The sequence below is a fragment of the Macrobrachium rosenbergii genome, chromosome 22 (assembly GCF_040412425.1).
Source record: "Macrobrachium rosenbergii isolate ZJJX-2024 chromosome 22, ASM4041242v1, whole genome shotgun sequence".
In the NCBI taxonomy this organism is placed as follows: Eukaryota; Metazoa; Arthropoda; class Malacostraca; order Decapoda; family Palaemonidae; genus Macrobrachium; species Macrobrachium rosenbergii.
In genome coordinates this window covers 14,868,722-14,892,602 of record NC_089762.1, presented here as the reverse complement: position 1 = coordinate 14,892,602, position 23,881 = coordinate 14,868,722, and the positions used below count along the sequence as shown (strand labels likewise).

Here is a 23,881-nt window from a genome sequence, read left to right as displayed (position 1 = left end):
GTTGTTCCCCATCATGAAGACGTCTGGAACCGCTCTCTGCTACTTCTCCCCGAATGCTGCACTCCTGACCGTTAACACATGGTATTTTTGAACACGAGGTCTTCTATATTGCCCTTTATCATGCAAAACCTTTTCTGCGTAAGCATTGTGGCCGAGACGTCACCCCTCCCACAACTTCATCGATATGTCATCCATGCTTAATCGGCCTCTTCATTTCGTGTGACAGAAAAACCGAAATATTCACTTTTTTTTTCTATTATTTTCGACTCTGCAATCAAGCAGCTGATTCAAGATCCGTTTGATTGCGATCCGTGGATCAGAGTCACATGCGGACTCTGTGCCTCATCATCTCCCCCCCGCCCCCACCTTCACTCCCCCCCCCCCCCTCCTGCTCTACTACTGGCAGTCCCGCGGCTTGCAATCGATATCTTTTGTCCGATTTCCTGACATCCGCTTCTACTAACCCTGTTGCTTACATTGTAATATACTTTACCTTATCATATGCTATCCTGAAGTAATAAGTATGTGCTCTGAAGACAGTTTTTGGTATTTTACTGTAGTGTTTTTTTTTTTTTTATTCCATGTAAAGAATTGAAATGAAGCGTCTGCATTTTTCATTAAAAGCGAAGCAGCAACGGGCCAGTGATAAAGAATTTCCCACAATTTCGGACATGTAAACTATGACGCGAGTGTCATGCACGGCGCTTATACGGAGAAACGTATCATCGGGACATTTTGTTTTGTGCACAAATTGCAGTAGGTAAACTGTTATAGGTTGCTTCGTCTGAGTTAACCTTATTCCGACTTCAGAACAGTTGCTGTTATCAGATTATATCTGCCACATGGTAGGACAGGTGAGCTAAGACCTCATGCACCTGCCCTTTCAAGCTGTTGCCTTATTCCCCAAAAGAGAATACGACGCTCTTTTTGACGCCTTTCCCACTGATCTAATGGTGTCAGTCATCAGGAGACATCATCCTATCTCCAGGCATAAGTAGTGAATTGACATTTTCAAGTCTGTGAATTATTGATGTCATAGAGGAAAACTGGGTGTTAAGGCAGTTGGCGACGTCTGGCATGAAGTTGACCCCCCTCATGGAATGGATAGCGTCCGAGTGGCTCAATGTTGGGCCAAGAGAAGGAAGTAGTCATTGACGCACTGCCGATTAGCGTACTTTCCTTCCCTCCTTCCTTCACGTACATTTACAAGGAGCACTTTTTCTTTCGGACACTTGCAAGAGCTCTCTGCCCACGGAAGGTACTCGAGTTCATCGACATTGTTTTTAATCCATCGTGCTGCAAACGTCTCCTTTGACTTCTGCAGGTGTTTATGTTTACTGTGTACAAGTTTGTGGGAGTAAAATTCGTGACAGTGCCGTGAAATATGGACATATGACTTTTCATTAATGAAGCAGAATATACTGAAAGTTTTACGCAATTTTATTTTATAATTCAAAAGACTCAGTTTTACAAAATTCTGAGGTCGTATATTTGTTGTTATTGAACATTTTCTTTGGAATAATCGACACTCCTCAAGTTATACGCCAGTTTTAATATCACCAATGAACAGCTGACAGTTTCATGATGTAATTTAGTGGCAGAATTCCGACTGATACTACTGAGAAGAAAAAGTGAAAGGCCTTGTTCAAATTTGACTAATGGTTAATGACTGAGGTTTCGTCGGTTTTAAATGCCATCAATTCGCCGTCACCAAGCCTGGTCCAGGGCTATAGGAAACAGAGAAATGATGAAATAAAGGCGTCACCAGGTCATTGAGGAGTAGCTCACATCAGTCTAGCAGGTGAGTCTGTTGACCTTTAGTGATTATACCTTGGCTTAAAGACGATTATAAGACTATACATTTATAAAGATTAGCCGTATAAATGGAAACATAAATCATCATAATTGTTATCCTTTAAAATTCACAAAAGTAGATTCTTAAAATTCCCTAAAATGAACATACAACGTAAATAGGTGAGTACTTTATCTAAAAAACACTAATGTCGTCTCTAATTATATTTTTTGCAATGTTTGTAAGACACGAGTTTTGCAAAAACTCCTGTGCTTTTCGTTATTTGGGCCATACTATTCCAGGAGCATCCTTGAGTCTCTTGTCTCAGTCTTGTCGCAGATTTTGACAGTGTTTGAAAAAAGGGTGACCGCTTGAGAAGGCAACATCAGATGTGGTCGTGATTTTGAAAATAACGCATTGTATGTAACAGCGTAAACGTGACTCAATCAGACAGTTGCTGTTATGTCTTGAGGGCCACATCACCCCTCACCCCAACTTTTGAGGAACTTGCAAAGACGTCGCAATATTTAACAGCAAAGTGCTGACGTTTGCGAAAGTTTTCCGATGATCATGATCATTACATTTCTCTGAGTGAATGACGATTTTGATTTGATAAAAACGTAACGTAGCCTACTTTTCATACTGGATGTGAATAATGCAACTACATGTTACATGTTTCTAATCAAATAAGGCTAACTTTCCTTCCTTGAGTTAATTTCACGCGAGCTTCGTATTCATCTCGAAAATCGAAGTGCTCGTAAGGAGCACCATCCCACCGATACCGGACAGAGCATCATGAACTCTTATTTTGAAAGCTTAAGAGTTCTCTTACACAGTTTCTCTTGGTCAGTCAGTATTTCCCAATTAAAAACGATTCACTCGAGATGAACGTTCTCATGCACGCTTCAGTGTCGTCACTAGATCTGCGTTCCATTTCTTGTCTTGAGTTGCAGTGCTTATCCCTTTCTCCCTTTACTGTTTCAGTCAGGGGCCTTCATTCACCTTTTCAGGCATGTACACCGCACAATTCTTAAACTCTTCTCCGTTGCCCTTTCTCCTTTTTAATAGTAATGTTATTACATCCATATTTCCTAAATTATTTCTGCAGGAGTCCACACCTTATACTTTTTAGACAACTAATTCCACTGCCACACTCAAGATCGTGACCCCATTACCTCTGATTGCTTTCTTTTTCTGTATTTTTTTTCCTACATTTTATCATTTTATTTATATAACCACTAAAGTTTATTTACTTCCTTAATCGTAACATCATTGAGTTCTGAGTTAAAACTGTAAATACTCGATTCACATAGGCAAGACATTTCATTCCTTAACCTTTCTCGTGGCATTCTCTTCATCCAAAACAATATACAGTATGTTTGTATGAAACTGCTCAGTCACATTTTTCCAAGTTTTAAGTTTCCCTTCAACCTCTCTGTCGTTCTCTTAGCGCAGGTTAAATATATATACATACATACATACATACATACATATATATATATATATATATATACATATATACATATATATATATACACATACATACACACATGCATACATACATATACATATACACACAGTATCTGTCTGACGTCTATAACTGCGTAAACCTAGAACGGGGACAAATATTCGTAAAAAGTGACTTTGTAATTGGACTATTTTCTGCATTGTTAATGGTATTTTGAGAGATGCTTTATTGTGACAGTGAGATTGGTTGGATAAAAAGTACAAGTTTTACGCACTTGCTGGAATAGTTTCGGAAGTATGGATGTAGGGAATAACGTTGCCACTGAAAAGGAGAAAGGGCAGTGGAGGAGAGTATAAGAGTTGTGTGGTTTAGTCTGCTTGAAAAGGTGGATGAAGAGCCCTAACTGAAACAGTGAAGGAGATACGAAGAGCACTGGGAGTTTAAATAAGGAAGGAACGGTAGTTCTAGCGACGACATTGAAAGAAACGTTTGCATGCGGCATAGTTTTACGACTGACCAAGAGATAATGTGTGAAAGCACTTTTAGGCTCTCAAAACCGTGTTCATGGTGCTCAATAAGCTGGGAAGGTGCTCGTTACGACTACTTGGATTTTCTACATGAAAGGGAAACTTGTTTGAGAACACATATTTAAGTGGCAGATTCAAAGTAAAAATCGGCAGTAAGTAGATATAAGTGGGCTGTCCGAGCGAGAACTTTCATCTAAGTGAAAGAAGAATATCTTGGATATATAGTCTCCAATTATTTTTCAGAACGATGCGCTTAACAGGTAATGGTTAGAATTTGATTCGTGATGCCAGAAAAGTTTTGTTGTAACCGATTTGCTCCGAAAAAACAAGCCATCACTGACCTGTTGTAAAGGTAAGGATCAAGTTAATGGAATAGCTGTCCTCATTTATATTATAAAACATAACAAAAGTAAAATCTTTTTATACATTTCTTCGTATGTTTGTGGTGCACGCCACTTGAAGTGTTGTGATCGGTACGGAATGATCACACCTGATTGCCTTGGCTAACCCAACAAAACTTTGGTCAGATACACGTCAGGTGTCTTAAACCAATTAAAATTAAGATGTCAGATCGTTTGTAATTGATATCGTGGTATCAAATTGATCTCCGATCTTACTAGCAGTGTATCTGTAGCATTCGTTTGTCAGAGGCAGTAGCTCAATTTTTTTTTTTTTATAATGAACTATCCTTACGCTGACAGTATCCATATTTAAGAGTTCTTTTAGCTCTTTCCTCTAAGTCCGTTTGAAGAAGTGAATACGGTAAAGGTAAATGGCAGCGTTATACCAATGATGATTTTATAAAACATACATCATAACCATTTGTAATATTCTGCTTTGCGCTAATAAGCGCCGGCTCTCACAATCGAGGGACAGATATTGGGTAAATGAGTTAGTGCTGTGCAAAGTCCACTGTGCTGAGGTTGTGAAGGGAATTTAGAAAATGGTATAGGGTTTCACCAGCGTATACCGTATCGAGATTTGGTGTTACATGCAGAAGGCCCAGAAACAAAGATGTTCTTCCATTTGGGGTTGTCAGAATTTTAGTTATAACTGATAATGAACCTGGTGAGTTTTGCTACTCTAGCGTCTTTATCTAGTAAATGAGGAAAGTTGTTGACAAGATATGCGACTATGCAGTTTGTAGTAATGTGAACTGTCCGTTATAAAACCTAAATCATCACACACACACATTTATATATATATATATATATATATATATATATATATATATATATATATATATATATATATATATATATATACATACAGAAGGAACAAAAAAGTGAAAATGCGAAAGACGAGGTAATTGACTTTAATTAAGTAAACAAAGAACAGGTAGTAGTTTAGATAACTCTTGCTACAAACACGTATTAGGTTGTTAGTAAAAAAAAAATTATTATAAGAGAAATATAGTACAAAAAGTAGAAATGACGAAAGTAAAGTGAAGTCCTTGATACACACACGCACACACTGTATATGTACAGTATATATATATATATATATATATATATATATATATATATATATATATATATATATATATATATATATATATATATATATATATATATATATATATATATACATACATATATACAGTATATATATGTGTGTGTGTGTATATATGTAATTGTAATAGCCACAATGCCCACTTCTCGAATTCTTCGCCCTTTTTTGGATATGGTTGTCACTACAAAGCCGTAAGATCCAAGCGCAAGAAATTGAAGAGACTTTGATGCCCGGTCGCGGGAAACGAACCCACGTCACCAGGTGGGCAACGTGACCTCCTTGTGATTATGGTGACTATGGTGACGTGGGTTCGTTTCCCGCGACCGGGCATCAAAGTCTCTTCAATTTCTTGCGCTTGGATCCTACGCCTTTGTAGTGACAAGCATATCCAAAAAAGCGCGAAGAATTCGAGAAGTTAAGAGGGCATTGTGGCTATTACAATTACATATGTATCTGGTAAAAGTGACCAGTAGATTCTATTCACATTATATACATATATATATATATATATATATATATATATATATATATATGTGTATGTATATATATAATATATGTATGTATGTATGTATGTTATATATATGTATGTATATATGTGTACATACAGATTATATATATATATATATATATATATATATATATATATATATATATATATATATATATATATATATATATATATATATATATATATATATATATATATATATATACAATCAGTAAGCTACAAACGTCCTTTAATATCAAATTCGCTCTACCTCGGAAATAATATATTTTCATATATGTTACCGAAGGGAAATTTTTAGTTGATAATAAGTTTGTCGTCCCGTGGCCTCGAACCAGCGAAGGACAAGAACTCAGGACTACAGTGGACGCATTTAACCCACGCTGCCAACAAGTGTAGCTTACTGATTGTATATGAATCACGGTGATGTTATAAAAGTCATATATTATATATATATATATATATATATATATATATATATATATATATATATATATATATATATATATATATATATATATATACACACGCACGCACACACACATGGTTGCTTGTATGTGTGTATATAGGGAAGCGGATAATGTTCACGTTATAAGACCCACAGAAAAAGTCAGTAAAATGGGGATCATAATAAGGGATCTTATTAATGCTGCCTAATAGGAAGGGTTAGCGCAAACCGATATTGATCACGAGGTCTGCTTTTCCATCCATATAAGATACCTAATGGTAATGACCCGTCCATTGATTTATTGAGTAATTGATTGATCGCTCTGAAAAGTGCACCGCCGTATCATTTAGTAAGTCCTACCAAAGTGATATGCTGTAAGTATATATATATATATATATATATATATATATATATATATATATATATATATATATATATATATATATATATATATACACATATGCAACATATATATCTATATGTACATACACATATATCTATATATACATATATATATATATATATATATATATATATATATATATATATATATATATATATATATATATATATATATATATATATATATATATATATATGTTTAAATATGTGTATATGTGTGTATTTTTATATGTATATATAATATACAGTATATTTATTTATATATAAAATAAAGCTCAGGGTTCTGGTTTTTAACTCTGTTAAACGTTCTCGTCTTTATATTTTGTTATTTTATTACTAGGCAACTAAACTTTCAAATGTTATGATTACGCTTGCCTGTAGAGGCTCCTTTTTTTCCCGTTTAACTGCTGCTCTGGATATAATATAAGTACTTTGGTTGTTTTAGAAATGAAAGTGATATTTTTCGTTAAGCAATGTATGTTCGCAAATGCTTACAGTGCAACTGTTTCCATGAAACATAACTTAAGTGTTACACAAGCTTTAACCAACTTCCCATATCCTTGTTACTTTTCGATTTTAGAATACACCCACGTCGTATACACACACACACACACACACACACACACACATATATATATATATATATATATATATATATATATATATATATATATATATATATATATATATATATATATATATATATATATATATATAATAAAATACACAGAGTCCGATCGATTTTGTGTATGTGTGCATGTACGTATGTATGCGTGTATATTTAACGATTTATTAGGGACACTGGCAGCTAAATGATCGTTGTTTTATTACCCTCCATAAAAAGGGAATTTTCCTCTGCCGTTGATTACTCTCGTTTTATCACAGGAAAACACACAAATAAAGACGCGCACACACACACACACACACACACACACACTGGGAAGGAGAGAGAGAGAGAGATTATATAGGATAAGTTAGTTATCCGGAATAGAATAACGATATGTCGAAAGTTTTCGTAATTAAAGGTATTAAGGTTCAGTTTCCACGGAGAGCGGCGGTGGCAACTTCCCTTCCATTGTTTTAATCGTTAGAGAATGTCGTGTTTCATTACATATTTGTCAGAAACTAAAAATCCGGTTATTGGTTTTGACTTCCTCAGTTTTACCATTAATTTGCATTAAGATTTTCAAATTCTGTAGTGTAGTTAGACATTTGTAATGAAACTGAATGATCATTGTTCTTAATAATGCTGCTGGCGGAATTGTGCACTTTGACATAATCTAGGAACATGACCCGGAAGTAATTTTTTAAGAGATATTGAGAATATACAGAAAATAATTATCTTCCAGTTTGTTTTGCAGTATTTAAAAACTGAGATGTTCAGGTTTAGCATACTAATTACCATGTATTAATATCGATCAGAGGCTTATTATCATGTCTTAGTTTTGTGACCATAGAGACAAGAAAACCTTCATAAGCGAGTCTCTTAGGCCTTTGCCTCCCTTGCAGTTAGAACTTTTATTCTCTTGTTGAACTAAGTTACTAACAACTTTTTTTTTTTAAGTCGGATCACAAAACATCATCAACCTTTGTCCATAATAGCGGTAAATCAGCGATAGTTCTTTGTCACGTAACGGTAAAATTGCTGGAGAGGATTGCCTGGTGCAAGATAATGTGAAAATATAACTTGTAATTATAATTATTCATAATGAAGTGAAAATTACAGGGAACAAAGCACTTTATAATTAAGGGCAGATACAAATCAGTGTACAATTGGGAGCTAAATAAGAGCCTCAGAAAAACGTAGCGAAGGAAAGGCCACTGGAATTTCTTGCTTTGCATTTAGAAGGGAAAGGAAGACAGTCTACGCTTTAAAACGTCTTCAACCAAGTCTGGTTCAAGAAGAGTGTTATTGCTGCCTTACAAAGGCAAAGTGCGTTATTCATGAGTGCGTTGTGGTGTGGGTGTGGACTAGATCGTACTGGAACGCAGTGGCAGAGGAATGCTTCCTTCCTCCGGAACTGTGCTTAGTGTCCCATTACATTTTAGCATTTTCACCGTTTCTTTGAACTGTTACACTGAAGTATGTTTGTTATATACTATGGATTTATGATTTGTTACAAAATTAGTTTAATTGACGTCGTATTATGTATATATATATATATATATATATATATATATATATATATATATATATATATATATATATATATATATATACACACACACATACATACATACATATAGCTCTTCGTTGGGAGAGTCGGTAGAGTTGTGGCCTAGTCGGTAGAGTTGTGGCCTGGAACTCGCTAGGCCCAAGTTCTACTCTCCGGCCGGCTAATGAAGAGTTAGAGGGATTTATTTCTGGTGATATAAATTCATTTCTCGCTATAATGTGGTTCGGATTCCACAATAAGCTGTAGGTCCCGTTGCTAAGTAACCAACTGGTTCTTAGCCACGTTAAATAAGTCTAATCATTCCGGCCAGCCCTAGGAGAGCTGTTAATCAGCTCAGTGGTCTGGTAAAACTAAGGTATACTTAACATACATACATACATATATATACGTACAAATTTATAATATATATATATATATATATATATATATATATATATATATATATATATATATATATATATTATATATACTTATTTGTGTATGTATGTATACTGTAATACGTGAACAGATAATCAAGAAAAATTAATTATCTATTAACATTTTAAGATCTGGCCAAGAATTAGGTGAGTAAATATCAAAGATTTTTTGTGGGAGGTTCCATAAGCGGCCTGATTTAATCAGTATAACGGATTAAAGGGAAATTCGACAGAAATGGTTAAACTACTGGGACGTAACTGATACCTTATTTGAAAGTCGTTCAGTATTAGATGTTGAGCATTTTATCATTAGGAATACATGTATTAGATTCAGTGTGAAATGTGGTTAATCGTTGGTATTTTGTGACTCCCAGTCTTAGAGAACTGGAAACTGGATTTTTTGTACTTATAAACGACGTGGGAAATTAGAGAACTGGAAACTAGTTTTTTTGTACTTATAAACGACGTGGGAAATTATTTGATCGTTTAGTAAATTATTATAAAATCAGCAACTTTTTATTAATTTCCCGGAACACTAGAGGAAGAGACTGTCGGGAAACTGACCTTTATATTGATTCACTACTGTTATTACACTCCACCCCCAGTTTAAGGTACATCATTTCTTTTTCGTCTCTTTCTTTTCCTGAATTTTTGCCTATTAGTTTTCCCAAAATTTTGAAAAGCAAGGGCTGCAAGATTCGATGGGAAACAAAGCCGTAAAAGTGGAACGCCTCCTGCAAAGTGAAAATAAAAACAAAAGGAAATAAGATTTAAAAATTTAAAAATATCCTATCCGGTAAAAGCCCATCATAGGTTGGTTTTAAATTTTGTGTAACTATAATCAAAGTTTTAAATCTTTTGTCATTATAATCAAAGGTTTAAATCTTTTGCCATAATCAAAGTTTTAAATCTTTTGCCATTATAATCAGAGTTTTAAGTCTTTTGCCATTGTAATCAAAGATTTATATCTTTTGCTATAATAATCAAAGTTTTAAATCTTTTGCCATTATAATCAAAGATTTAAGTCTTTTACTATAATAGTCAAAGTTTTAAATCATATGCCATTATAATTAAAGTTTTTAATCTTTTGCCTTTATAATCAAAGTTTTAAATATTTGGTCAATATAATCTTTTGCCATTATGATCAAAGTTCTAAATCTTTTGTCGTTAAAATCAAATTTTTTTAATCTTTTGCCATTATAATCAAAGCTTTAAATCTATTGAAATTATAATCAAAGTTTTTAATCTTTTGCCTTTATAGTCAAAGTTTTAAATCTTTTGTCGTTATAATAAAAGTTTGTAATCTTTTGGCATTACAATCAAAGTTTTTAATCTTTTGCCACTGTAATCAAAGTTTTAACTATTTTGTCGTTATAATCAAAGTTTTAAATCTTGTCGTTAAAATCAAAGATTTTAATCTTTTGCCATCATTATCAAGTTTTTTAATCTTTTGCCATTATAATCAAAGTTTTAAATCTTTTATCGTTATGATCAAAGTTTTTAATATTTTGCCATTATAATCAAAGTTTTAAATCTTTTGTTGTTACAATCAGAGTTTTTAATCTCTTGCTATTATAATCAAAGTTTAAATCTTTTGTCGTTAAAATCAAAGTTTTTATCTTTTGACATTATAATAAAAGTTTTAAATCTTTTTGTCATTGTAATCAAAGTTTTAAAATGTCTGCCATTATGATCAATGTTTTAAATCTCTTGCAATTATAATCAAAGCTGTAAAACTTTTGTTATTGTAATCAAAGTTTTTAATCTTTTAGCATAATAATAAAAGGTTTTAATCTTTTGGCATAATAATCAAAGTTGAGCTCGAAATGCCATTAAAATCAATATTATCATTTTTATTCTTATCCTTAGAGGAACTTTAATTTTCAGAATATTGACAGTTTTAAAGATATATTGTCGATTTTAAGAATACAATAGATCCATGATGGGAGAACGATTCTAGAGTCGCATCCACGTCACTCCTCCCCGCCCTCTTCCAGTCTCATAATCAATACTCTTAATGAAAATTGATTCCGTAAGAAAAAAGCAATTTCACTGAGGATAGTATCCGCAGAACGAAATCAATGTGGAGCTAAAACTGATTCACTCATTCTAAATTACACCCTGGTCATATGAAGTTTAAGCGCATAATGAGAAGCGTATCTCTAATAACCTATGTTTTATGTTTATAATCCTTTTTCTCATGAAAACAGATAAGTGTTTAGAGTTAGTGACGGAGAGGTTCATGTGTTTAGAGTTAGTGACGGAGAGGTTCAACCAGTATGGTTTCAGGAGTGTGTAGTTTTTATAGTGTGAGGCATTTAGTTGTGGAGCTCTATCATTTGTCCTGACGAAAACCAACAACTCAGTCCTGATGAGATGCTCATTAGCAGACAATTGGAAACTTCTGAGCTACAGGAAAATCGATAAAAGTATAAACATAATAAGATTTAGTAAGTACATGCTGTAGACATTAGCGTGTATATAACTACTTTTGGAAAATGAAGTGTATCTTGTCAAGACGCTGCTCCCAAAGATTTTGAAATTATATCGTAGCATTACATAAATTGCGATTTTAACGCTTAGTCTGCAGAGGCAGTCGACGCCCTGTCCCGAGACATAGCTGAAAAAGCAGCGTGGATGTGTCGTGTCGCTTGAATTTTTGGTTTATAAGTCATTCACATCATTGGCATTTCAACTTCTCTTCCTCCCGTCTGGTGATACTTCGAAGAATAGTGGAGCCAGAAATGCCATGGCCGAATTCTCGTCTGCCGGCTGAAATATCAAGGTCCCCGTAACCCCCGGTTCAATCAATCAGACATTTAGATGTATGTCCTTAAAGACCATGCGGTCTGGTAAATGAGGTCAAGTCCATGAAGTGGAGGCCCTCTGTTTCATTCCTTTTTCGTTTGCTTTTCCTTTTCTGCGGCCCCTCATGTTGGTTTTGTATTCAGAGAAAAATAAACCTGAAGCAGAAGCCTGTAAGTGTCACAGTTTTGCATGAAACATCCAAGTCCTTACATGAAATCCCTATTTTGAACATGGCATGTACGTGTATGTTTTCTTGTATTGATATGAAATTAATTGCCAAAACTTTTCTACAAATTGGGAGATGTTGGAACGCTAGCACTCATGAAATCTAAACGGTTCTTAGCCAGAATGCAGTGAAGAATAATGTATACCTATTCTTCGGGGGGTGAATAGACAATGTATTTCGAATTCACTTATCTGTAGAAAACTCGTAAGGAAACTCCCAGTAAAGTGTCTCATGAGCGTGATCATAATGTCGTAATAAACGAGATTTCATGAAACTAATGACACTTGAGTTCAACTATAATCCATGAAAATTAAATATATATATATATATATATATATATATATATATATATATATATATATATATATATATATATATATATATATATATATATATATATATTGTTAGGTTTAGTGGTTTTGTTGAGTACGTTGTTTTGGTGAAATAATCGTATTCTGGTTGTTCCTGTGATTTGGTGGTTTTACCTTTTGTTTAACTTGTGTTTTGGCAAGTTGACGTCTGTCGCGTTGTCTCAAACAGCGGCAGTCAGGTTCGTAGCAGCAACGAGTCAGTATCTTGGCAGCAGAGCAGCAGGGAGTCAGTTTGGATGGGCGTCAGGTATTACTTACCTGTTGGCTTCGACAGGAGGTGAAGGACCTCCTTGTCTGTTGGTGTGACTTCGTCCCTGATGGCAGCTGAGGGTATTTCGATGACTCGACCGTGGTCATCTAATGTGGGGACTGGTTCCCGTTCGGCAGCATATGTCTGTCTGGACGACTCGGCCGTGGTCATCTGGTGTGTGAATTTGATTCTGTTCGACAGCCAGTGGCTGTCTCGATGGCATGACCGAGTTTGTCTGACTTCGTCCTTGTTGGCAGTTGTGACTGTCTTGACAACTCTTCTGAGGTTGTCTGTTGCTGTGTTTAGCCCGATCATGGTTATTTCTTGATTTGAAGCATGGTATATTTTTGATACGAAGCTCTCTTTAATTACACTTATAATTGTTTATGGTAGTAATTACATTTTTGGACGAGTTATTCTTGCTTTTGGCTATTATTGTTGAAGTCATTGGTTTTACATGTTTTAATGACTGTAACGTAATTATTGAAGTATTATGCTGCTTTTGTATTATGTATACCGTTTGGGTAATAAGTATCATGCTGCTTGTGTATTATTTATTGTTGCTTTTGGTTTATTATGCCACCTGTGTATTAATTTATTCTGCTGCTCAAGTGTTGTTTATTGATCTGTTTGAGGTTTAATTACTTGGGTTGTACATTGTACTGACTCAATTTTTCATTTTCACTGCTATGTTACTTTTACTGTTATATTATACTGACTCCTTTTAGTATTATTTTCCTGACTTATGTTTAATTTGCTCGCGAACAGTGTTTATTGAATTGTTCTGCAAATAATAAATTAGTTTAAGGTCACTTTTTCGTTTTGTTCAGCTCCTTCCTCCTTTGTCTGCCTCAATTTCGGCCAGTCAGTCCAGTCCAGTTCCTTTTTTGTATCTAAGAACTTGCTGAACCAAGTCAGGTTCATTACTAAGAACTTGTATATATATATATTATTAAACTTAGCAAGTCATGAACTATACAAACGAGTTGTGATTTAAGAAAAGGCATCCAGCACAAGCAGATTTCAATTACCAATGTCATAATATATATATATATATATATATATATATATATATATATATATATATATATATATATATATATATATATGACATGGTTAATTAAAAACAAACTCTTAATTGAAATCTGCTTGTGCTGGATGCCTTTTCTTAAGCAGCCACAACTCGTTTGTACAGTTCACATGTTGGTAATTTTATTACTGATAGTTTAATTCCTTTTCCTTACGTTTCCATTACATTTGGTTTTCTTTTTTACCTTATCTGATTACTTTTTACAAAACAAATGGCTTATCTGTAATAGTTTGTTATTGCTTTCTGAAATTTGTCATCGCTTTCTAAAATTGTTAAAAAATTATTACTCTGGTGAATTTGACTCTGTGCAGAGTTTATATGATTTAATTGGGAATTTCGAAGGCTTTACAAATAAACTAAATAGTAATAAAAGCATGACTGCTTTCACTTGTTCTTCCATCTCTGAAAATGCCATGAGGGCTCTTCATGTTGACCTTCTTCTTGAAATTTCTTTGATTTAATGATCGAAAACAAAAAGTTTGTTATTATTTCAGAAAAAAATCTGTGAAAATATACTAATACTGGCGAACAATGGAAGAAAGAAAGGATTTTATTGTTTTTTCATCAGCCTTTCTCAGCCCAGCTTTTTTTGTTTCCATTTTTAACACACACACTCCTTTACCATAACTCAAATGCAGTTCGGTCAATGCTAGAAATGTACTAATGGGCGCCGGACTTATAGCATATCATATATCTATGGCTATGGCAGTATGGTAAGCGTAGATGAAAGCCTTCATATCGCAATAACAAATTACCTTAATGAAAGATTTTTCCGTGTGAAATCATTTTAAGCCACTGAGAAATTAGTAGCGCACTAAACGGCTTGAAGCAAAGGGTGTTATAATCAAAATCAATATCACATTTAAGAGAAGGGCGGTGTAATTGATCACGTAACCTCGTCTCGGTGCTGCAATCAGTAATGTGCAGTTGGTAATCTTGTCTTGACAATTCCATCCTCGCTGGCAAGTCTTCCTTCACTGGTACTGATGAATAGTACCTCCTTGGAATTTCTCGCTTGGTATGTGTGTGGGCGCTAAGACAGATAGTTGAAGGGGACGTTACAAAATTACATTCCTTTCATATTTTCATTCTTTTCTGTGTTTAAGTTACTTGGGTGTGTTGTAAGCATAACATTTTCCTCACGTTTTACATGTGTGGCCTTATGAAAAGTTTGGTCATCATCCAAAATAATATAATTGTCTTTTTCCAATATAATACCGGTTGTAATGATTAACTCCTTTTGGAAAATGATTTATTACAGTGCAGTACTTATTGGCTTTGACAGAGACTGTGGATTGTGCTTTCTTTCGTATATCGCCACGACCTTTGGGGTAGCTCCTCTCCTTTCCACCTACAAAATGCAAATAGCGACATTATGCAATCCGACAGAAGCGTTTTGTGTCGGGAACAATAATGCTTTATTGGATCCTGTTCTCTGTGTGCTAACTCAAGTTCAGCAGGCTTGAGGTGCGAGAAATGATCAGAGCTTTCATCTTTGTGCCTAGGTAGGCCAAATGAGCCTTAGTCTATTTATAATTCTTGTGGTGATGAAATTAGGCATGAACGCTTTCGTTATTGTTCCTAAATGTTGGTAATTGGTGTCATTATTGTTTCTTAATTTACCAAAGAGCGCAATACATGTGAAGCCCCGTTAGTTGTGTGCTCTGGTTATGGGTTTGCGTGAGTGTATGGTCGGTTTCTGGGAAAAAAAAATGAACGGTAAATTACCTTAATGGCAACTGTACTTATTTAACAGGGGCTTCTAATATACCTCAGATTTCATTGCGTAGTTGCGTAATGGAAGTATGCACTACAAATATGTCGGATTGGTAATCGATTGTCAAAGTAAAGCACGCACGTCAGTTAGAACGCGCCATTACAAAGGAATTCTAATTACCAAAAAGTAGCGTAAGGAATTCTAAATGCCTAGGACTAGCATAATTTGGTCATTTGTATATTTCATTGTCGGTAATATTTACCACCCATTCTCACTTAGTGTCATCGACCCACAAACTTCATGACAAGGGGCCCTTCACCCGGCTTTTGAAAATTCACTTGCGTGGTACCCGGCGATTTGTAAGTGGCTGACAGCTTTCCCCCAGTTGTGCTTTTTGGTTCGGAAAACGATTCCACAATATCGCCTCTAATGTGAGATCCGCAAAATTACAGAGTAAGTTCCGGGAAATTATAAGTTCTAATCCTCTTACAATGAGAAATGGACTGAGACTTATTTCTCAGAAAAGTTTCATGGCAAAGGGGAGATGATAGGTAAAAGGATTCAATCTAAATATTTATTGTAAAATCAGCACACAAATATACACTTTCATTAACTTGTTTTATAATAAAAAAAATTCATTCTTATCAAAATACAGTCAATTATAATTCAGATTGCATTGTTTAGTCGATGGCTGTTGATTTACTGTGAGCGAAAGAATGGCTAAAACCCCCGAATGATTTCTTTCCTTATAAATTACTCGATCGCAAATCTCATAGATATAAAATTTTACTGCTCGTTTGTAATTCGTAATTGCGTGTTGAAACTCCATCCTTGGCTTTCATTGTACATCTATCTGTAGGCGGCAAATAAGACTGATTGCCTTTAGTAAAGAACAATCGGCTAAAATAGTGTTTTTGGAGTGTGTATAGAGACGCTGCACCTCTCAACTCGTGATGTATCACTTGCCTTCAATATTTGCTTTAATTGTTTGAAAAGAAAATTGTCTGACATAGATAGGTTTGTGGATAATTTTCTGAGTAAAGCAAGTCAGTTATGCAGGACGAAAATGATTACGAAGAAACGCCAGACACAGTGAACCGTTAGGTCAAACAAAACTCCAGTAACTTGAATGTTTTTGGCGAAGTGTTTGGTGAAGATCAAATTGCTACCAGTGGACAGGCTTTTAATTATAAAAAAATATCACTACTAAAAGTGCTGAGCATGAGTGTGTATTGAACAGCGATATTACAAGGGCCGGAAAATGGATCTGACGATGACTCACTGAAAAGTGCAGAGCAAGAAAGGGCAGTGCTTCTCATGTCAGAAAGATTTAGAAGGACTGAAGGAGTATAAATGTGTTAGGTTAGGATCGTAGGAGTTGGATTGGTTGAGGCACGCGAGAAATTTGTAATACTGATTGTGTATGAGCTAAGAAATACAAACAGTGAAACTGAAAAAAGATTTTTATGGGAGAATATGAGTCTTCACAAGGCTGGCATTAAAGAATAGGAAAGGTTTGTTACGTTAGGATATCTGAAAGCAAAAGAAGTTGACAGGAAAAGAAGGATTTTGTACCGTTGTGTGAATGAATGAAAAGGAAGTCTTATGGAAAGGTGTTGGCATGGTGTTTCATCGCTGGGATTACATGTTCGCAGAAAGGATAGTTGCTGATATACTTGAGATAAAATGTTAGGAAATGAATTTGTTGGGTCGTGTTAATACAGAGTAAATGGGAGAGGAAGTTGTTGGATGCAATAATGAGAAGATGAGTGGCTGGAGAAGTTACTGATCGGTTTTGGTTGGAGTAGATAATGTTTAAGGTGCAGAGCAATGGGTGAGCACGCGGCTTTAGTTGTAATTAAGACATGTAAGCTTTATAAAAATTTGAGAAGATAACATACTAAGAAATGGGATAGAGTTAAAAGACCCAAATAAGGAGCATGTAAAATTCCAGAATGGGGTCACTGATATAGCAAGGAGCATTTGTGGTTATCATCATCATATATACGGGAGAATAAACGCAGACGTCAAGAAAACTATGTAAGAGAACAAATAAAAAAAATGATGGAATATTTGACTGAAAGCATGACTAGGAAGATCATTCCATAATTCAGGCACAGCCGGATAAAAAACATTTTGTGGCATTAAAGCATTATCTGAATGCAACAGATGATCAAAATTACTAAATACTCAGTAAACCATAAACAGTGATGTGGAATAGGAACTTTAATGGAACTGGAAATCTGCCGTTTAAGTCTAAACAGGGGAGAACTATTCAAAACACAGCAGAATAGTAGAGAAGTAAAAAATGCGCCGAAGTTTCTTCGGCGCAATCGAGTTTTCTGTACAACGTATAATGCTGTATGAGCCGCGGCCCATGAAACTTTCAGCCACTGCCCGGTGGTGGCGTTGCCAGACCCACGATCATGGCTGACTTTATTAACCTTAAATAAAATAAAACTACTTAGGCTAGGGGGTTGCAATTTGGTACATTTGATGATTCGAGGGTGTATGATCAACATACCGGTTTGCAGCCCTCAAGCCACAGTAGTTTTTAAGATCTGAGGGCGGACAGAAAAAGTGCGGACAGACAGACAAAACCATCTCAATAGCTTTCTTTTACATAAAACTAAAAATGGGAACACTTTTCCTCAGGATAGATATATCTTTAGAAGTCTGATAATTTTTCAATGTCAGGTCTTTGCAGTTGAAGAAGTGATATTAAATATGTATCTCAAAAATCAATTTGCAGTCAAGAATGCCTCCTAGTACTTTAAATTAATTGGCTTGTAGTTCAAGAAACATTGCTGATGAAAAGATGAGAGAGGTGGGAACTTAGTGTCTAAGGCACAATAACAATCATACTTTGACATTTGTTGGGCTTCACCATTATTACCCATATATTATGAACATGCACAAATTTTAACTATATCTGTGTAGAGAGAATCAGCAATCAGGGTCTACAATCAGAAATGGAATAATGCAAAAATTAGCATCATCTGTAAAAGCAACCAGCTTCTTTTCTAGGCCAAACCCAGTATTCATATATATATACTGTAAATAGTGGTGGACCAAGGAAACTACCATGAGGAACACCAAAGATTAAATTCCCCTAGTCAGTTCAGTACAGTTTAACAATAGCAGCTGGTAATCTGTTGATTAAAAACTCAATAATAATACTAGAAATGCTCCCCAAACTGCCATTTGTCTGAAGTTGAAAACTAAAGCCCCATCCGCACGACCAGACTGTCTGGGAGACTTAGTCGGTTGGCAGACAAAATCTGTAAACACACAAAAGTCTGTTGTCAACACGGCCTTTTTTGGCCCACCAAAGTCTGGGTGGAGGTGAGTACACTATGACGTGGCAGCATGGCTCATAGCTAGCGGAACAGAAAGCGAATGGCACTGTGAATAATATTAATGATAACTATCATTCTGCCGTGAAAATGGTAAATAGAAAGTATCGTCAGACTGATGAATTGGACTGTACCTCGTTTACGTAGTTAATTAGGTAGAACTGTAAACCATTCAAAAACCAACCCTACAGCCTCCGCAACTGGTTTTTCATTATTATTAGTAGTAGTAGTAATAGTAGAACAAAATGCTGTAGACTTAAGGGCGCCAACAGAGGAAGCATTCTAGTGAGGGAAGCGGAATAAGAGAAGTAATATAATAGTCTTAATTAACAGAAATGAAAATGAATGTGAAGAAATTAAGATAAATGTATATTAAACAGGATAATGCTTGAAGATCAGGGACAATACACATTATAATTTCATATAGCAAATGACCATATATACGGATTAAACTTGTATTACGCAGAATAGCTAACATATATAGAATAGAAAATTTTAAGAATATATTCCCATGGATATCAAGTTATATTTGAGTCCAATGATCAGTCTAATGATCATGTTCACGATCTCTGTAATTCCAGTAAATATTTTCATGTATTATATATAATTACTTTAATGTAAAAGTGATCCATGTATTATATATTACATTAGTAATATAAAACTAATTTATGTATTATATATAATTACATTGGTAATATAAAGCTAATTCACGTATTGTACATAATTACATTAGTAATATAAAATTAATTTTTATGCTTTTCATATACAGTACCAGTTCGATATAATAAAACTAATGTATTGGCTCCTTTCATCAATCTTTGCCACATTCCTGTGCCTGGCAGTCGTGAATGTTATTCACCCCAGACAAAGTTTGGCGTGTTTGCTCAAAGCGCTCTGCATGTGCTTCGGCCATGTGTACGGCGGACAGAAGCGGGGAGTCTGACAAAGGACAAATATCTCTTTTGTCTGCGGACAAAGTCTGGGCGCGTGGACGGGGCCTAACACAGTCAAAAGAAGCTCTGAAGTCAAGGGCAATGATGTGAAGTCCATGACCAGAAGCTCAGGATTTTCTGCACAATGCCGTAGGTGGAAAGAAATATTTAACAAGCATCCAAATTTTAAACTGGGGAGAAGGTGATTGTTTTCAACGCATTTCATTAGAGCCTAATTGTGTTAGATGGAAGGAAGAGAGAAAGACCCAGAAATTGCTGGATAGATGGGATGGATGAGGTTTTAGAAAGGGAGGGCCTACTATTCAGGAAGCGTGAGGTTACAAGAGGTCGTGGCCTGATGAGCCGTCGCATCAGATGCTTGGAGGTTAATGTTTCAAAGCTTTTATGAAATATATATATATATATATATATATATATATATATATATATATATATATATATATGTATACATTTATATATATACATATATATATGTATATATACGAACGTACGCTTTCATAAATGGAGTTTTTCAGCGTAGGTTCCTATCCTAGAAAGAATACAGATACTTTTTAAAATTTTACACATATATGTGCGTATATATATGTAAATGTACTGTTTATACGTGTATATGTTCTGTATATATATGTGTATATAACATATATGTATGTATGATGATATATTTATACTTGCATATATATAGATATGTATGTATGCAAATATCTGCGTATCTACGCATTGAAGTATAAGCATAGAATTTGAAAACCCGACACTGAGAATTCGCTTCCTACAAAAACTAGGTTTACACAGCAAAAGACTGGACGCTTATTACGTAACCGAATTCCCCAAAGGTTAGTCCCCTCGGAAAAGCTTGGCAATCACAAAGAGACGCTCCATGAAAAGAATTACACCTAGGTAGAATGAAAGCGGAATGCAGTTATGGACAGAATTTACATAGAGGAAATACAGACACACCTAAGGTGTTGTAGCATTTGCACATACACGTGAACAGTTACAAACAAAGTGTTAATATGACTAATTTAAACATGAGTATATGAGTATGTATATGACAATCCACATACACAATAAATATATAGTGTACTGTATATGCATACATACATATAGGCTATATATATATATATATATATATATATATATATATATATACATATATATATATATATATATATATATATATATACATATATATATATATATATGTATATATATATATATATATATATATATATATATATATATATATATATATATATATTATATATATAAATATATATATATATATATGTAAATATATATGTATACACACACACACACATATATATATATATGTATGTATATATATATAAGCCTATATTATATCTATGTATATGTGTTTATGTAGTGGATGTATGGATATATTTCATATATTTACTTATATACTTTCTATGATTTATACACGATGTTTAAATTAGTCATATTAACACTTTGTTTGTAACTGTTCACGTGTATGTGCAAATGCTACAACACCTTAGGTGTGTCTGTATTTCCTCTATGTAAATTCTATCCATAATGCAAGAGATCATAATTATATTTAATGCATTCCTCTTTCATCCTTCCTAGGTGTAATTCTTTTAATGGAGCGTCTCTTTGTGACTGCCAAGCTTTTCAGAGGGGACTAACCTTTGGGGAATTCGGTTACGTAATAGGCGTCCAATCTTTTGCTGTGTAAACCTAGTTTTTGTAGGAGGTGAATTCTCAGTGTCGGTTTTCCAATCCTATGCTCATATTTCAGTGCGCTGACATTTTATACCTAATACTTTGTTAATTTAATTGTGTGCTCCGTAAGTGTAGGTTTCATTTCCGGTGATTTGAGATTCGAAAAGTACATTGAGTTTGCCTGAAACGTGACCTTTGGATCTAACAGTATTGTTTTACGAATGAATAGCGTCAGTTTAAGCTATAAAAGAGGATAATTAACCACACGATAAGCGCAGTTGGAGTCCAGGGGCAAATAAATAGCCTGGGGTTAGAGGAATAGAGAGACTGAGGGTGAGATAGTCATCTGTGATTCATTCCTGAAGTAATCAATAAGAGAGTAGTTTGGCCGATTATAGCCCCGATTCCTACTAATTCTGAGTAAGACTTTAGTGTGTATCGTATGCGGTCAGAATTGAAGTGGGTCCTCCCTGTGCGCCTGCGCGGAGCAGACCAAATGACCGAAGTACCGACTACATTTCTTTGTCGGGTAACAAAGTCACATTCCAGTAGAAACACTCTAAGCCCCTTTGCTTTGCTCTTTTTTTTTTGTACATTTCTTTCTATTTCTTTCTCATATACCAGACACAGAATATGGATGGTATTTGTATTTTCATTATAGCCAGTAAAATGCTATTGCAATACTTTATACTTTACCATTGGAGTGGGATATAAATGACTTTGAAATCTTATATTGCTTTCTTAGTCATAGCATGGCTCACATTTTCAAGTAGGCAGTTTCAGAGATGTACAAGTACCACTTTAACTGAAGGTTGACCATTGGCCTGTGTGCAGCTTTACAATCTTGTTCTGGCCATTACTAGGTCTTTTCCAATCCCTTTAGTATCTTTTGAAAGGATGTACTTTTATAGACTCAACCGTAGTCAGTATAAGCTATTGGATATTCAAGAATTTTTATAATTTTACGGCATATATTTTATGTAGCCATGTCTCTTTTAATTAGAATTATCTTTGTATAATCAGTAAGCAGTCGAAATGACAAATTGTCCATCAAATGTAAACTACTAAGGGTTTCAGAGCCGATGAAACAAGGTTTTTCGGCAACACCTTTTTATCAAAGCATCGGATAAAGGTGAATGTTGGCAAGTGTATATTTTATAACCCTATCTAATTTTTGCAAGTATTATTTAGTACTTAAGCTCGATAGTTTTGATATTTATAGAGTAAAATGAAGCCGCCGATGCCGGAACCGAGAAAATCACAGGCAAGGATCCTAAAACTATTTGTGACGTAAACAATATGACGTCATGAGGCTCCTCCCATCCACCAGGGAGGCAGCAAGTCACTAATGCTTACACAGTCTAGGCTTCAACAAATTCGATAATGCCAACGGGATATGGAATTGTCCCCGTGGTTGCAAGACTACATTTGTGCTACGGCTTGCCACTTTGTATACAAGTGAGAAGACCCGTGGCAAATTTACTCTAGCGTGAATAGGTAATTATTTCTGCAGTGGGTTATAGGTAATGGCCACCCCAGAAGTGTGGGCAGGAGCTGTTAGAAAATCCCCTCACTTTGAGGTGGAGTATCGGAAGTCGGACAATATCCATGAGAACGTGGAACCAGTCATCGACTCATCATTGACATCACTAGCGACGATGAGGACGGGGATGATGACCTCCTCCTCGAGAGTGACGATGAAGACTTTTGTGAATAAATTATGTATAGCGTTAGACGTTTTATTTGTACATCTAAAAAATTATTAAAACGCAATGATTTTAACAATTATGTTCCTCATTCGAACTAATTTCAATATATTTTCCTTTCCTTGCATATCAGTATAAATCGCGTTGCATTTGATTGATATTAAGAAGGTAAGTAATAGCTTGCCCCCAAAATCTTGACTCTACCATTGCAGCGAGTATACGAGCGCTGTTTATTGTGCTGTATGATATGAATAAAAAAAAACAAGAAAAATAGCAGTGGGTTACATTAAGTGAAATAAAACGACGGCGTTGACCTTTATATCTCTAACAATTGAGAGAAATAAAGTATCATTGCTTTTCATTTAATTCTACTTCTAGTGACCGCTCCTGACTTGCTGCAAATAGAAGGCTGTAGCGTCGAAACCTGAGGTGAAACAAAAAGGATTGTCTTTTTGTATTCCC

General features: G+C 34.8%; 1 protein-coding gene across 1 annotated transcript in view; it reads left to right on the top strand.

Annotated features, from left to right (window-relative positions):
* The first annotated feature begins 1,674 nt into the window (after positions 1–1,674).
* The window catches only part of LOC136850585 (cyclin-dependent kinase-like 3), a 99,603-nt gene continuing 77,396 nt past the window's right edge, over positions 1,675–23,881 (top strand). Inside the window, 1 exon segment of the mRNA XM_067124228.1 lies at positions 1,675–1,801. The gene's annotated coding sequence lies outside the window, so the exon portion shown is untranslated.